Source organism: Egretta garzetta, unplaced genomic scaffold (assembly GCF_000687185.1).
Source record: "Egretta garzetta isolate BGI_Z169 unplaced genomic scaffold, ASM68718v1 scaffold446, whole genome shotgun sequence".
Taxonomy (NCBI): domain Eukaryota; kingdom Metazoa; phylum Chordata; class Aves; order Pelecaniformes; family Ardeidae; genus Egretta; species Egretta garzetta.
In genome coordinates this window covers 303,479-320,031 of record NW_009260023.1, presented here as the reverse complement: position 1 = coordinate 320,031, position 16,553 = coordinate 303,479, and positions in this window count along the sequence as shown.

Genomic DNA, 16,553 nt, shown 5'->3' with positions numbered 1-16,553 from the left:
GTTCTGATTTTTCTTAAGTTCATTTCAAATCATTTGTTACAGAAAACAGGGTTAGGGAAAAGAATCCTGAGTTGGGAGTGAAAATAAGGAAGCTTGTTTCTCCAGTCCAAGACAAAATTATTTTAGTCTTAAACCCAGTTGGAAGAAACTAACACCTATCAGACAGATGAGTTTAACCATTTGAAGGAGTTCTCTTGCAGCAAAGGAGAGCAGTATGACAACTTGAATCATAATCTTGAGCTTTAAGTAGCTTTCCAAATCGCTTGAACCAGGAACACAAGGATGAAGATGAAGCGTAAAGCCTGGAACTTGTTTCAAAGCAGAAGTGATGGCTGCGAAGGTGTCTGGTACTGTACTCTCCTGCAGCAGAAAGTGCAGAAAGCTTTGTCTCAAGGAATGTATCATGGCTCTAGACTAAGGAAGACATGATGAAAGCATGAATAATGAAAAGTAAAAGAGGAGGCTCATAGTACATAGCTCATTTTAGCAAGACCACACTTGAAGAAATTATTTCACAGAAGCTCATGAGTAAGAGGGGGAAAATCAGGCTGACACAAGACTCTCAAAGAGTTGGATATCAGCTACAATCTCAAACTACTGTTTTGAACAATCTTTCTGTTTTCATTATCTGTTACACTTTATAATTTATAAAGACAAACAGAAAGGGTAACAATGAAGGATCTGGGGAATTTTTTGGGGTTGGAACTTTTAAACAAAAATAGCATTGACAAAAGATCTCTAAAGGAACCATTCAGGTATCATCTGGTGTGCAGCTGAACCAACATTACTGGGTCTTGGAGACCTTTTTGATTATATTCTCTCTAATGCATTTAATACTATTCTACAGCTGTCTAAGAGTAAAAGGGCTATAAGGATTGGAAGGAGCTGACAAGTGCAGATAGGAAGGTGTAACAGTGAAATTTGCTGATTAGAAAACATTTTTTCACACTGAGAACAATGTGGTATTATGTACTTTCAAGCTGTCAAAATACAAGTTCTTGCAGCTGAGTGCCAGATGCAATTTTGTAAGAATAGGCTCAAATGCGATGAAGTCTTCTTGTAAGTCAGTCATGCTTGTACAACTAGATAAATGCTCTTGATATCTTGATTTTTATTTATTTTGCACTAGAGAGGAAAAAGGACATTTAAGAAATGTTCATCTTTATTGTATGAGGGGTTTCTTTCCTCAAAACCTTTTGCTCTGCCACCGTGCCACTGCTTACTCTAGCACAAATTTGTGAATAGAAATGGTTTGGAAAACCAGTGCAATACTAGATTAATACTGGAAACTTAAAATCTCAGATTTAATGAAAGAACTTTTTCTTTAAATGCTAACTACTTGATAGGTTTAACTTGGTAAATACCATTTAATTACAAATTAAATGCATGTTCTCACACATTAGTTGGTAATTATATTTAATATAGTAGACCCAAAAGTAATTACCTTCAACAAGAAGAGAAGTTGTAGAAGACAAAAATAATCATGTATTTACATGTAACAGGGTCCATTCTGTGTTAATCTCCTTCCACTGTCTACTACTTAACTTGTAAATAAATGATCAATGATTTCCATGCAAGAAAGGACTAACTCAATATCTTTCCCCTATAAAAGAAGCATTATAGATTTGTTTGGTTATAAATTCACTAAACAGAAAAATTAAGAAGGCAAATGATGCATACAGCCAAATTAAAATGAACTGTGGGAAAATCATTAAAAATTAATGTGCCTTAAATTTTATTCTAAGTTATTTACCACTCATGGTAGTTTTATTGCTAATTCAGGAAAACAAACAGATGAACCAGGAAGAATACAGGCTTTATTTTACCTTAAATGACATGGTGATATAAAATAAGCAGCATTCAAACATGCTCTGTTATTGGGAGTTAGTATCAAGGCATGATACAATATCAAGATACTATGACAAATCCTTAGAACGCATGACAGGGCAATTGCGTGTGAATTACAATGTGGAGATGCAGTGTCACTTTGATTGACTTGTTTTGTTTTTATTTGCTGTACCTTAGAATTTTATTAGCAAATGCAAGATTGAAGAAGCAGATTTTGCTGTTGAAAGCAGCTGCATGAATGGGTTCTGTAATCCAAGAATGATTCTCAGAAGCACTGCTTGCTTTGGTGAAAAGTTTCAACATTTCAGTGGATAAATCCTTTGCATTAGAGATGCAATACTAACAGATGAAATCTTGACACTTGGAATGCGTTAGTCTTCTTTCCAAACTTGGAGGGCAAGGGCCATTGCTTGCCAGATAATACAGCTCCAAGTTGCAGGAATGGGCAGAGTAGCAGCAATGCAGAGACAGAATAATTACCAGTGTGGCATGAGAGGAGTGGAAACTAGTGCTAGTGTTCATAATTGGAATTAAGGAGAAAGTGCCAATGACATCATACATCCATTACCTTGAAATAAGTTGTCAGCACTCTCATGGCATTCCTATTGCACTTATGTATTTTAGAAGTGGCAATAAGAACATGAATAGCATTTACCATTTAATCATGTCTAATGTGAAGGTCTGAAGTGGTGTAGTATGTTGACCCTGGCTGGATGCCTGGTGCCCACCAAAGCCACTCTATCGCTCCCTTTCCTTAGCTGGACAGGGGAGAGAAAATACAATGGAAGGCTCGTGGGTCAAGATAAGGACTGGCAGAGATCACTCAGCAATTACTGTCACAGGCAAAACAGACTCAACTTGGGGAAAAAAATTGATTTACTTTATTACCAATCCCAGAGGCGCTACCGCTGTCACTGATGGGCTTGGCCTTGGGCCAGCAGCGGGTCTGTCCTGGAGCTGGCTGGCATTGTCTCTGTCGGACATGGGGGAAACTTCTAGCTGCTTCTCACAGAAGCCACCCCTGTAGCCCTTCCTGCTATCAAAACCTTGCCACGTGAACCCAATACAAGTGGCCTGTTTTCATGTGGCCTGAGAAAAGAAGGGTGAGATTCTGGGCAGCTTCCTCCGGATTGAGGACATTCTTTGGTCATTTCAAATCTGAGGGGAAACAGGAATTTACTGAAGATGCCAGGCCCCCAAAGCTCACACTTTCACCTCTGCCCCTAACACTGCTGTAGATTATCCCCATTCCAGCCTACTCTGTCAACCATACTTTGCACCTAAAGTTAAGATTAGGCTTCCAAACTGGAATTGTTATGAAATAAGGGGAGGCCCGGAAACACAGGCTTTCAAAGCCACTGAGCACCCTGTATTTCCCATCCACGCCCCTAAAAAATTTTGCTCAATGATGGCAAACAGAAAGGACATACCAAGCAGTTGTCTTCATCCTCATTGATTTTTCTTTTTTTTTCAAATCTTAAAATTCCAGAAATGTTCATCTTCTCAATAAAAAAGTGGGGTAGATTTTCAGATTATGGAAAAAAAGTAGCTAAGCAGTAGGCACACTCGCCTAAATATTACTTGAAACGAGGGTGATGGCTAAGGCAGAACCATTTACAAAAAAGTACAGCTCTGTAAATTTAGCCTTGCTTTTGAATAAGAACTGTTTTCTAGATAATACTGTGATTTCCACAGAATACATTTTATTTATAATTTCATATTTTGGATTAAAATTATTTAGGCAACTAGCTTATGACAGAAGTTTTACATCATGTACTCTGTTGATGTACCTTGTATGTTTTAAGGACCTAACCTGTATGTTGTTGCTTCTGATGCCTGAACAGATGCCTTAAACATTTTCAGTAATTAAAAAGTGCATATCTTATGCCAGCTTCTGAAGAGATGATTGGATTTTCAAGTGCTTTCCGGATGCTAGAAGCAGTGCACACACTTTCAAATATTTATTATAAAACTTAGAATTTATTATAAAACTTAGAACCCTTCACCGTTGGGTTTTTCTTTTTGTTTCAAGATACTTACAAATGATTTTCTAAATGTATTCATTGAGCTTTGGGGAAAATATTAGATTTTGGAAACCCTGCAGATATATGAGCCTAAAGGGCCATGACAAAATGGCTGTGTCCTGCTATACTTAGGTTTAAAATCAATTCTAGTTTCAGAAATCTTATTTATGTCATATCATCTTATGTATTTATCTTATTTGCAGCCGTAATATGTAAGTGTTCCAAATCCTTTTTCTTAATTTCTCTACATACACTCAACCCTGATAATATTTTGTTTCTTCTTGATAAAGTCTGGGTATTTAATAAGGTGCCAGGAGCCTGTTCTTTTAAAGAAAAGATTTTGGTTTTCAGAGATTAAATAGCCTTGGAAGCTGGCATCGGTTTTTAATACTCATGCCTGGCAGGAAAATCATCCTGCCTGGAGACATGGAAGGACCGGTACACTCAATACATTAAGTAATTCTGGCCAGTCTGTTTGAGAGGGCTGATGACTTTTTTGCTCTTTTGCCTCAGAGGGCATTATTTTCCCCATTCTTCAGAGAATTTACCTACTGCTGTGAAAGAATGTTGTGAAACAACGTTCACTAAAACCCCACAAGGATTCATGGTCTACCCAGATTCTTTGGCTTTACTCCACATTCAAATAATCGTCAGAAACCATCTTTCATTCACAGCTGTCAAGGAAATGATGGTGCCCCCTGATGCTACCCTGTTCGATTCACTAGTTCCCTACTGAGTATTTAATCTAAACCAAAACTGCAGGCTTTACATACAATGTTCACAAAACAAGTGATGGAGAAACTAATTTTTTGTGAATATCTTCCTTTCTTGGCATTATTGACTACTTCTTTGCTAAAACTCATGGAGAGGAAGCAGAGATTTCTCAGCAAGTTGGCATTTGAAATTGGAATTTCCCTGCATGAGAAGAGAATCACTGTCAGCTTTTTTATTGTCTCACTAAACCATGGGCACCCACGTCTTTCATCTGATAGTTCCATAGAGTTGTATAGTAATGTAGCTTAGAAAAAACTTCTGATGGTCACCTGGTCCAAATTCCCACTCAGAGCCTGGACAACTCTGAGGTTAAATCAGATTTTTTGACAAGTTAAAATTTGAAAATTGCCACAGAAGGAGATTTGATAACCTCTTTGGGCAATCTGTTTTGGTGTTTGTCTATCCTCATGGTGATTTTTTTCCTAATGTCATTGGACTTTGCCATGTTGGAACTTCTGTATATGGCCTATGGGTCTTGCAGTGTGAATGTCAAATAAAACCCTGTCTGTTTATTTTGAATAAAAGTTGTCTTGCTTCTTCAGGAAGCAAGAAAATATTAGTCAAAAATTACTTCTACCTTATTTTGTATTGTGATAGTGATTTCAACTTCTAAGACAAGAGTGGGAAGAAGCAGACTACTGTGACCTCATAGCTACTTTTGACAGATACCTGAGCTTCCTAATATCCTACCAGCTTGTAGGTGTGTCTTTGGTGGTAGAAAAATGATGTCTGTATCAAAATATAGACCAGCCAGTATTTCTTATATAATTACAGTGCCTTGAATCAGTCATATGTAAGTTTTTGGTAAGGGATTTGTCACACCACAGGTAATGTTTATGTGGGTTTTTGTTATTTTATTAATTTTATTCTTCATAAAAATATACTTAATGAGGGGTAAAACTTATCAGTTCTTTCTCTATCAGCTGACTTGCTGACTCATTCAAACTGACCTGCATTGATTGCTTTTGTAGTTGTGGCAGCATGAACATTTTTATTTGTCCATCTATCCAGTTTTTCTCTTTTACTCCTGCAGAATTACTACGTGACCTTTGAGTGTACTAGGAAAAAATGACTGCCCACTCTGGGTTGGTGTGAATTGTTGGTATTGAAACACTGTGCTTTCAGGTGTCAAAATACTGTCACAGCCATCAAGCTTTTTTGAATGTTGATCCTAAAAAATACAATTTAATCGACTCCTCCAGGGAATAATAATAAATGAAGTTTCTTTTTTCTATATCAGAGAACCAGGAAAGTCATCAGTCATGACTCTGTAATTACAAAGTCCAGTGCAGTGTCATCAAATCAGATTCCTCTGACACCTGCTTTCTTTCATTCATCAGATTAAATACATAGAAAACATACAATATAATGAAAATTTAAGATAGTATTAGTTCCTCTTCAGTGATCAAAACAGTACCAATTGTTGTCTTTTTAAAATGCGAGTGGTTTTACACTTCAGTTTTATCAGGGATTTTTTAGTTTTTACTTCACAGTAGTCCAGCCGACCACATTTCCTAAGCTACATTTTGGCTTTCTAACACTGGAAGCTATTTTAACTTCTAGGAAAGATATTCCCTGTCCCTGTTCACCGCTATTAAAACAACATTTTACCATCCTGTAATTCTCTGTGTTAAACGTTTCACTTTACTCTTTCATTGCATTTCTTAGTGAAGTCTGTGAAGATCTTTTTAATTTGCAGTCCATCTTTTCATGTTTCCATCTTGGTGTCCCCATCTATACAGGAGAGATAACATTTTAACCCTTGTGGGAGATGCTTGGATAAAGAATGTTATCCTGGCATATTCTGAGAGCAGCAACAGTAACATCATAGAACCACAGCAGAAAAGATAGGATTGTTAGAATTTAGCATTTATTTATAATGATATTTTATTGCTGAAATTAATGTATTTTGAATATTCATACCAAAGTTTGATGCCATTTTTCATGTTTAAACAAATAGCATGACTTTATGAAGCTTTATGAAAATGTGAACAAACATAACTCATTGAAGAACTATATTTAATTTGGTATACTGTGTACTTAGTATTTGCCTAGTGAAAATAAAGTCAGCATATAATTTGGAAATATTTTCAAAGAATTTTAGGTAAATATTATTAAGCGTCATTTAAATAGTTACTTGTACCCACCTCTTGCACCTGCAGGAAAATAAATAACATGGTAATCATTCTATTCTTAATTTCAGAATAAAGCAGAAAATTAATAAGGTAATTATGAAGAAAATGGATGTTTGGAATCCATTACATTTTCAGACTATATGCTTTCTCTTTCAGTGTCAGAAGTGTTGCTTTTGAAATTGCGGTAGAATCGAGTAGATAGCCAAATTTATTTTTTCTTCAACTTTCCAAAATAAACTATATAGATGCTTACCAGTCACAGATGTTGCAGGCAGAAATAGCACATGGACTATCAGGCTACTTAATAAGAACATGATTGCTGTTCACTTTTTTAATAACTTAGTGTTGTTATCTCCCTTCTCAGTATAAGTAGAGCATTAAATCACTTCCATTTTCATGAGGATCACATAAAAATCCCAACAGTAGTATTCTGTTTTGATATCTGATTTTTCCAAAGCTTATTCAATTCATTGTTTAGAAACCTATTACCATCCAAATTTTTAGAACCTTTTATCTCTGGTTATATCATACTTCTTCCTCAAAGACATAAGTTATTCATTACTACTTGCAACATCTTGTATCTCTTAGAAGATACGGTTTTTACGTTGCTCCAACATAAGGCAACGATTATTTTTCCCTGTAGCTGTGTTCAATTTGTCATGAAGACTTATCCACCTTAGTGTACAGTAAGTGCTCAGGTGTTTTTTTAGCGTGTTCTGCACTTTCTCAAGATTCCAAGAAAGGACATTACAAATCAAAGCTTTTCATAGAGCTTTTGTCATTTGGTTTGGCGGGGGTTTTTTTGATTTTTAGGCAGTGTTGAAGTTGCATCACTTTTTTTTTACACATCCTTACTCTTTTTTTCTAAAATAAGTAAATAGACAATGTATTCCCAGGTGTTATGTGTGTATTTTGCTGACTTCGTCTAAGAAAATCACTGCCTTGGAACCACTTTCTAAAAAGCAGGTAAATCCTTTGTAGCAATGCCAGTCCCACCACAATATCAAATAGAGCCTGCATCCCCTTGTAGAAGACTTAAGTATGGCGAAGAAATGTATACTAATTCTTTTCAAGTCTTGCATTGCTTGTAAAAACTGTTGTTAAATGAGTGAGACAAGATGAAGGATTGAACGTGCGAGGTTGTATTTTTTCATTTCATTAAGACTCCTCATACATACTAACAAATCCCACTTGAGAGGTGCACAGTTTTTGTAGGATCTTTTTTTATTCCTGAGTGGGTCTTTCTTAGAAAGGGGTTCAAACACATAACCTCTTCGAAACCATGGTAATTATGTTTACATTCACAGTGGTAATTGCTGGAGTGTATTCAACGATTACAGTCCATCCAACTTCAGAGTTTCCTTAGCGACTTAAGAAAATTATCAGGTTTATAAAGAGTTGCTATTTCTCATTCATGATCATCAGTTATCAGTGGCGGTCATTTTGGACCAACCTGTGACTTGAGCAAATATTTATTTCTGAAAGGAAATAGCTAACTTGCAAAAAAATTTGAATGAGATGCCCTCATTCCCCATGTGGGAACTTGGCTAAAAGACTTTTTCTTACCACACATAACCTAATCACATTTCCACAATGGCGTCTCTTTGTTTTGCTGTAGTATTTAATTTTTTGTGACCACAGACTTTAAAGATTTTCAAGTTATTTGCTTTTCAAGGCACTTCATATTATGGTAGCATAAATCTTTAAATCTTAATTTACTTGCCACTATCATTCTTTCGCATTTCTATCCTCAAAAATGTTATTACTCTCTTCTCTTCTTGTGACCACCTTTTATAACCCATTCTGAGTTCAGACATTTTCCTGATGTCTTACATTATGTGGCCCCCTGCTGTCTTGTAATACTGCAAGACAGGTAACTTAATCACTACAAAACATGCAGTAACAGTTAACGGCAATCAAAAGAGAATCGATGTATGTATTTTTGCTTGAAATACCTAGCTTGTTTTTCTTCTGTTTGTTTTGTGAGGGAACTTATTAGAAACATATATACGTTTATTGATTCAGCTGCCAAGGCTAGGTATAAGATGATGAATAATCAAGCCTGAATAAGGAAAATCACTTTACGTGGCCAAGAGGAGAGTGAAGGAGGTCAAGCAGGTGGAAAACCCATTGTTGGAATTTCATCATAAGTGACGGTGTCTCCTCTGCTTTCAATTAGAACCAGTATTTGAGGTTTCTGCTCCACTGTGTCTTGCGTAGCGGCAATCCTCATCAGAGTAATTTGACTGATATTCTTACTGGCCTTTGCTCCGCTGCTGTAATAAATGTTCACTTGTGTGAGACGCTGAGGTAAGTCATTTGCTCTTCTATGCCTGCATAGCAGTGTGTTAGCTAAGGATGATACTTAGCCAAACATTAGCAGCTTCATTACCTCCTTATAGGGATTAACTTTACGCTACATTGGAAAGGTTTTATATTTTGCCTTTGTATTTTAGAGTCAATGGTAAAATAAGAAAACTGTTAAACACTGATTCTCTTAGATTTTTTCACTACATAAGAACAGCATCACTGTTGACACATCACGGTCCTTTTTTCCTACTGAGGGAATAAAACTACCTTTTTCAAGTACATCTACCCTCTGCTTGAGCTCTAGTATTCCCGCAGAATTTGATCACCATATCAAGTAAAGCAGTTCAATAATAACCTTTTTTAAATAGGTCAACTTTAGACCTATTTTTCTGCAGGCACGACAAGGTATAAATGACACTAGATCTTGAACACTGATAGCCTGTAGCTAATTAAAATTAATCACAAGTTTAACAGATAGTTGAAGTTATATGCATAAAATTGACAAGAGCAATAAAAAATGGAACTCATAGGTTAGTACTAAATTACATCTAGGGAGATTAAAAGAGGTAACGATATAGATACAGATATTTGTATTTATGAACAGTGGGATACTAGGAAATTCAGAATGATGTAGAAAATGGATAGCTTGAAAGTAATTATAACCAAATGTAATTTTTTTTTTTTTGAATTCAAAATCCCAAAGGGAGAACAAGGTATGTAGAGATTAGAGGAAGGGCTAAAGGTGACCAAGATTCAGAGTCTTCAGGTGGTAGAGCCTGAAGCAGTATTTTCTGAGGGTAGTACTTCTGTCCACATATCTCCAAAGCACTCTGAAGCTTGGGTGATGAGTGTGGTGGATTGACCCTGGCTGTACACCAGGTGCCCACCCAAAGCCACTCTACCACTCCCCTCCTCAGCTGTACAGGGGAGAGAAAATATAACAAAAGGCTCACGGGTTGAGATAAGGACAGGGAGAGATCACTCAGCAACCACTGTCACAGGCAAAACAGTCTCGGCTTGGGCAAAATAATTTTAATTTGTTACTAATCAAATCAGAGTAAGATAATGAGAAATAAAAACTGAAATTAAAACACCTTCTCCCCACCCCTTCCTTCTTCCTGGACTTAACTTTGCTCTGGATTTCTCTACCAGAAAGTGTAAGGACTCCTCACACTCTGCCCCTGCTCCAGCCTGGGGGTCCCTCCCATGGCAGACAGTCCTCCATGATCTTCTCCAACATGAGTCCTTCCCACAGGCTGAAGTTCTTCACAAATGTCTGCAGCGTGGGTCCCTCTTTTCCACGGGGTGCAGTCCCTCAGGAGCAGACTGTTCCAGCATAGGTCCCCCATGGGGTCACAAGCCCAGCCAGCAAACCTGCTCCAGCATGGGCTCCTCTGCCCACGGGGCCATGAGTCCTGCCCAGAGCCTGCTCAGCACAGGCTTCCCACGGGGTCACAGCCTCCTCTGGGCATCCACCCTGCTCCAGCATGGGGTCCTCCCTGGGCTGCAGGGGGGTATCTGCTCCCCTGTGGGCCTCCCTGGGCTGCAGGGGGACAGCCTGCCCCACCAGGGGCTCCCCCGGGGCTGCGGGGGAATCTCTGCTCTGGCGCCTGGAGCCCCTCCTGCTGCACTGACCTTGATGTCTGCAGGGCTGTTTTGCTCACATATTCTCACTCTCTGGCTGCAAATGCACAGGGTTTTTTTTCTCTTTTCTTAAATATGTTGTCTCAGAGGTGCTACCACCTGATGGTCTCGGCTTTGGCCAGCAGCGGGTCCATCTTGGAGCTGGCCGGCGTTGTCTCTATCAGACACAGGGAAAGCCTCTGGCAGGTTCTAAGAGAAGCCACCCCTGTAGTCCCCCTGCTACCAAAACTTTGCCATGCAAACCCAATACAATGAGAAGGGAAAAATAATGATCCTTTACATCTGATTACAGTGCAGTTCTGCTGGTGTGGTGATTCCCACAGAATTCTGTTGTAATTCTAGTTTAATCTGTAAGTGCTTACAGAATCCCTGGTAGCACTTGCAATGGGGCTTTAGTCCTCGTGTACCATTTTGCGTCATGCATTTATACTGACTGTGTTTGACACACTTGCAGAAAGCCCATTATACCTTACATAGTACCTATCCAAAAAAAGAGAAGGAAAGGGAGAAGAAAACTGGGATGATCTACAGGTTGCTATCATGATCTTAATTATTTTTTCTTAACTTAGAATTTGGGCATATTCTTGTGTACGTTAATTTGGAATACAAAGTATCTGGGACCTACATGCAATTCATAAATAATTACCAGTAAGCTGCTCACTAGAGGTTAGAGTGCCAGCAAACAAGGTTTAGAATGCTGCTGCTTGTCCTTTTGGGATTGCAATGAAAAGTGTGGCTAACTAATCTGACAGAAGTTGTCACTGAGCCTCTGCTCCAAATGCAAGCGAAATTGAAGCAAAAAATCCCCCCATACATTAAGGTTCAAAGTGAGATTACCATTATGTCATTTCCAGAGTTTGAAGTTGTGTATGAGCTAAACTTTAACCACAAAAGAGAGGAATTTCACTCACGGTTTAATAGCACTGCACTCCGCATCTGATTGCCCTTGAGTGCTCTATGACTTCAGTTGCTGAGAAATTCAGTTGTCCACTTTCTGTGGAAATGATAATTTCATTGCTAACTGTGCCATATAATTGTGACCAAATGCTGGAAAACCATATATAGAGAAATAAGCATCCACTAAAGACGACTACTGATTTCTACCTGGTTGTGAATGAAATAATCCATTATTTGAGATTCCTGCAACTAACTGCTGTTTAAAAATGAACATTTGAATCTGCATCAGAACACAGTAAGATTTTCTGTATAAAACTGCACTCTTGGGATAGTAGCTGAGAACACTGCTAGACTTTTAGCAAGTGAAGTGACATAAGAATGGCCTGAAATTTAGGAACTTCTTGGAAATAAGTGCTAGTATTTTTAAGAATAAGTAACATTTGTTTTCCATTCTGCCACAGTGCAGTATATTATTTCTATCTGCTGTAAATTAATCTTGCTCTAAGTCACCACCTTTAATTAAACTTTTTTCCACCATCTTCTGAATCCCATATCCCAATATCCACTAATACAGTCACCAGCTAGTAAGTGGCATCCATTGTTATGTGTTTTATATACCACATTCATTGTACTCTGTGTCCATGAAATGTCTGTCTTGTGTCAGGTTTTAAACAGGAATTTTACAGTTTATATTTAGAAGGTCCCAACCTGCGAGATCAACAAAAAATAAACCCTGAAAAATGTAATTTTTCTTAAGGTATCTGTATAATATCATGCTGGTTTTGTTTTCATAGTAGGTGAAAAGAAAAAAAAATAGTTTGGCTGTCAACTGGATAAACATTTTTATTATTACTTTAATAAGTATTTCACACAAATCTGGCTTCTTTTTCACTTTTGACAATTGCTAGTGCAAAACCTGATAGGTTCCATGTGCAAAACTTACACAGACTTCATTTGGACTGCAAGCTGTTTCTACTTAGCTTATTGAGCTGCTTTTAATATCCAAACCTCATCTGTAATTGTATTACCCTTGTATTGTATTTTCTATTGACCTTGACTTTATTTGTTACTGACTTTACTCTTGGAGACAACATAACCTTGCAATTCCATGTGAGTCAGTATCCGATTTGGTCCAATGAGCATGGAAAGGAGCTCTGCTTAAATATAGAGTTAAGCTGACCATGACCATGGTTCTGGTTGAGCCTCTGTGGATTTTGCCACAGCTTTTTCTGTGTTCAAAGTGACATAAGAAAATCCAGTACTTGTTCTGGGAAGTGGCTGATATACTTTCCTGATTACCTGAGGGAGTGGTAGAAACACAGAGCTGAACATGGTGATAAATACAGAGAACTCATTACAGAATTTGTTTTGCCTTTCACTGTGCAATTCAGAAGATAAAGAAGGGAAGGAGAACAAGGAGATATAATGAAAGAAGTGGTTAGATACAAGAAATAATAAATAAAACTGAGGGTTACTGAGGATACTAGCTGTCTGAGTGATGAGTATCTTCCTTTCCAGATGTATACTCCAGGTGGATCCATGTGGTTCTAAACACCTGTCTAGACAGACGTGCCAAGTTGAGAGGGACCCTGATGAGTAGGTAGATGTTGGTCTTCTCTACAGGCCAGAACTGCTTGATAATATCTCCTTGTAATTTCCTTCCTTTCCAATATTCCTTGGAGATATAAGGAATTCTGTGTACTTAAAGCAACTTAACTGGTGGAGGAGACACTCCTCTTACGTACTTGAAATACGCATTCTTTAGAAACTTCAGTCTAGCATTTGGAGAGCACAGAGTAGTTTCTTGTCTGATGTTTCTGAAAGAACTGGGAGTGCTACTCTGTTGTGAAGTCAATAGCAGCAAATAGAATTGCTCTTGAATATTGTAGGGCTTGCACAGAGAAGTAGTTTTCATCTCTCTGCAGCCCTTCACACCAGCTTTTGACATCTTCAGATCCAACTAGATGCTGTGAAGTTCCAAAATGAGGCAGATGAGGAGGAAACGCGTGGCTGTTCCTAAGTGGCACGCTGTGAATGTTACTGTGTTTTGGAGACCTAGTTTCAGCAGACTGGATCATTCACGTAACTCTTTTCTTTTGAGTTCCTATTCTTGTGACATTGTCTTGTCCCTTGTAATTCATCCTCTCTCTTTAATTATTCACCCTTCATTAATACATATTTCTATGGCTGGTAAGAGCAAGACAAGAGAATTGATTGGCATGACACCCCTGAGGCATGTAAACCAGTCTGTTGGCTCCAGACTGGCAGCCTGTCATAAGCTTAATGTTTCATGCATGGAGAACATCATAGTACTGTAAAGACAACATCGAGGTTCATCTGTTGGCTGAAGAGCAACTTTGCTAAGGCTGCTGTAAAGATCAAATGGAAAGCTCTTTGGGAAGGTAAAATTGACACAGTGATGTTAAATTTAAATTAAATCCATTATTTGCTAGGAATAATGAGAAAGCAGAACATAACAAAAAACTTCTGGGGAACGAGACTACACAAGAAGAGTACACAAAATATAAACATTTCTCCCAACCTTAAAGTGTTAGGGGAAGATTATATAGAATGAGATCTGTAAAGTGTCATTCATCTAGATGATACTAACAGGTTCTACCTCTAAATACTATAATTTAAGAACAGTGTGTACCTTGGGAATACAAAGTTATTGATTGTTAGATGCATATTTGATCGTTGGCAAGAAATGCAGCATGACCTAGTGAGACGAGCCTACGGGGGTCCATTATTGCTGCTCAATATACAATCTCCAGCAGCAATTTCAATCAGGATGAAATGTAAGTGAGGGTCCGAGCCTTACATAGTTGCAGTAGGGCAGTGTGTGCTACGTAGCACTGAGTTGATCCATGCTCTGCAAGATGGTATTCACTGGTCTACAGCTGTTATATCACAGGGACCATCACTAACACAAAACGTTGGGCCAAGTCATCCAGCCTGTTTTCAGCATCTGCTTCAGAGTGAGATGAATGTTGCCCCAGAAGTTTCTGTTTCTGTCCCTGTATGAAGGCAGTGGGGATAGCTGGCTTAGATATGGTCAGCTCCAGATGGATTGCACCCACAGCAATTTGAATACAACAGAATTCCCCACACCAGAAACCAGAAATTACTCTAGGATCATAGGGTACTACAGAGTAAGTTTGATTAGAGGTATAGTAACAGCAAACTTCATACAGACTCCTGGACTGATAAAATAGCCCAGTTTGTTTTCTGAGATTTTGAGACCTTATCCACATTTATTGTGATGCCATCCGAACATGCTAAGCCCTTTACTATTACTGCAGATCATCTAACGCTATCTGAAGGTTTTTTTACCAGTAGTTTGACAACTCACAGGTTTCTGCTACACAGGGAGGGTACCAAGGTGTTTGAATGTAAAGAGTTATCACTGATGTCCAGAGAAACCAGTACTGAGAATCGGATAGAATAAGCATATCAAAAGGATGCTGTGTTACGTCTATCTGGCGCTACTCAGTTCTCAAACCCATTTTTACTGCTTTTTTATAAGATTAAGAACAAATCATGCATCCTCAGTAATCATACCTGTTCTTATATACATTCTTGATGTAGCACTTACTGTTTATATTCTTCCCACCTTTTCTTTAAGCATTCTCTGAGTTTGCAAGACAATAGTTTTGCTCACTTGGCTTTGTTGGAGACACATGTACCCAAAGCCATCGTAAAACTTGCTAGCTTTTTTTCCTTCATCCATGTAGGTTCCATTTAGATGTGCTTGGCTCCTCATCAACTCCATGATACTCTGTCACTTTGGTAGTCTCAGGGAAGAAGTAGGTACATAATTGAGGACAGGAGTCAGCATCAACACAACTTACTCATGGCAGTTAAAGTATAGTGCACAGACGGGATTTTCACTTTTTATGTCCTTAAATAGCCCTGCAATCTTAAAAAGAGTATCTTAAAAACTTAACGACCTCTTTCTATCTTAAAAAGACTTTCAAATGCTTTTATGCATATGGATAAAAATACAGTAGCTCTTACCACACCTGCATTGTCCAGCTAGACTGAAGACAATAACTATTGCTGAAAAGTCTGTTTAAATTTGCAAATTCATTCATGCCATGTGCAATAATGGACATTTGGAGCAAGCAACCAGTACTTTTTCTCTTGACATTAAAAACAGAAATCATTGTTATTACAAATGTTATTAAATGAGCAGATTTACACTACACTAATGCAAGACAGTTTGGTGCATGGAAAAAACCCACCCGTATAAGAGGACTGTTTCATTAAGTGAGCTGATAAGTGGGCTTGACCATATATTTGAAGTACTGCTTAATTATTTTTTTCTTAATTACACAGTGTACAATGCTATCACTACAATACATTAGAATCTCACCAATTCTCCCAATCCAGTTGGAGACTTACAGAGGTTTAGTGAATTTTGTGAATTAACAAACAAATGAACAGGCATAATGAAAAGTCAAAGTTACTGCAGCTCAGTGTTTCTTTACTATGAAAGTTATAATGTTAATATATCTTATTTTTATATATATAATAGTATAATCATATTTCATTCTATGGCTAATATATGTTGGTAATCTATTGTCAAGGTAATGAAGTCTTACAAATGAGGCCTTACTCTAGCATCTGCTATGTCATCTATGAGGGCAGGAGAGACTGGTCTATAGACAGATACATGGGATGATGTTTTCATATTGTCAAGATGTAAGTTCAGGGGTTTACTGCATACTAATTCAGAATTTGTCCTTGGTTACTTTCACGTCTGCTAACAGAGTGACACAGATAAATCAGGAATGGAATATATGTCCTTTTGTTTTTAAGGAAGTGAATATAAAGGAAAAAAATTGTGATGAATAGGAGTGCTTGAGTAGAAAAGTCAGGAAGCTTTTATTTAAAAACTGCAAGTTACAGCTTTCCACTA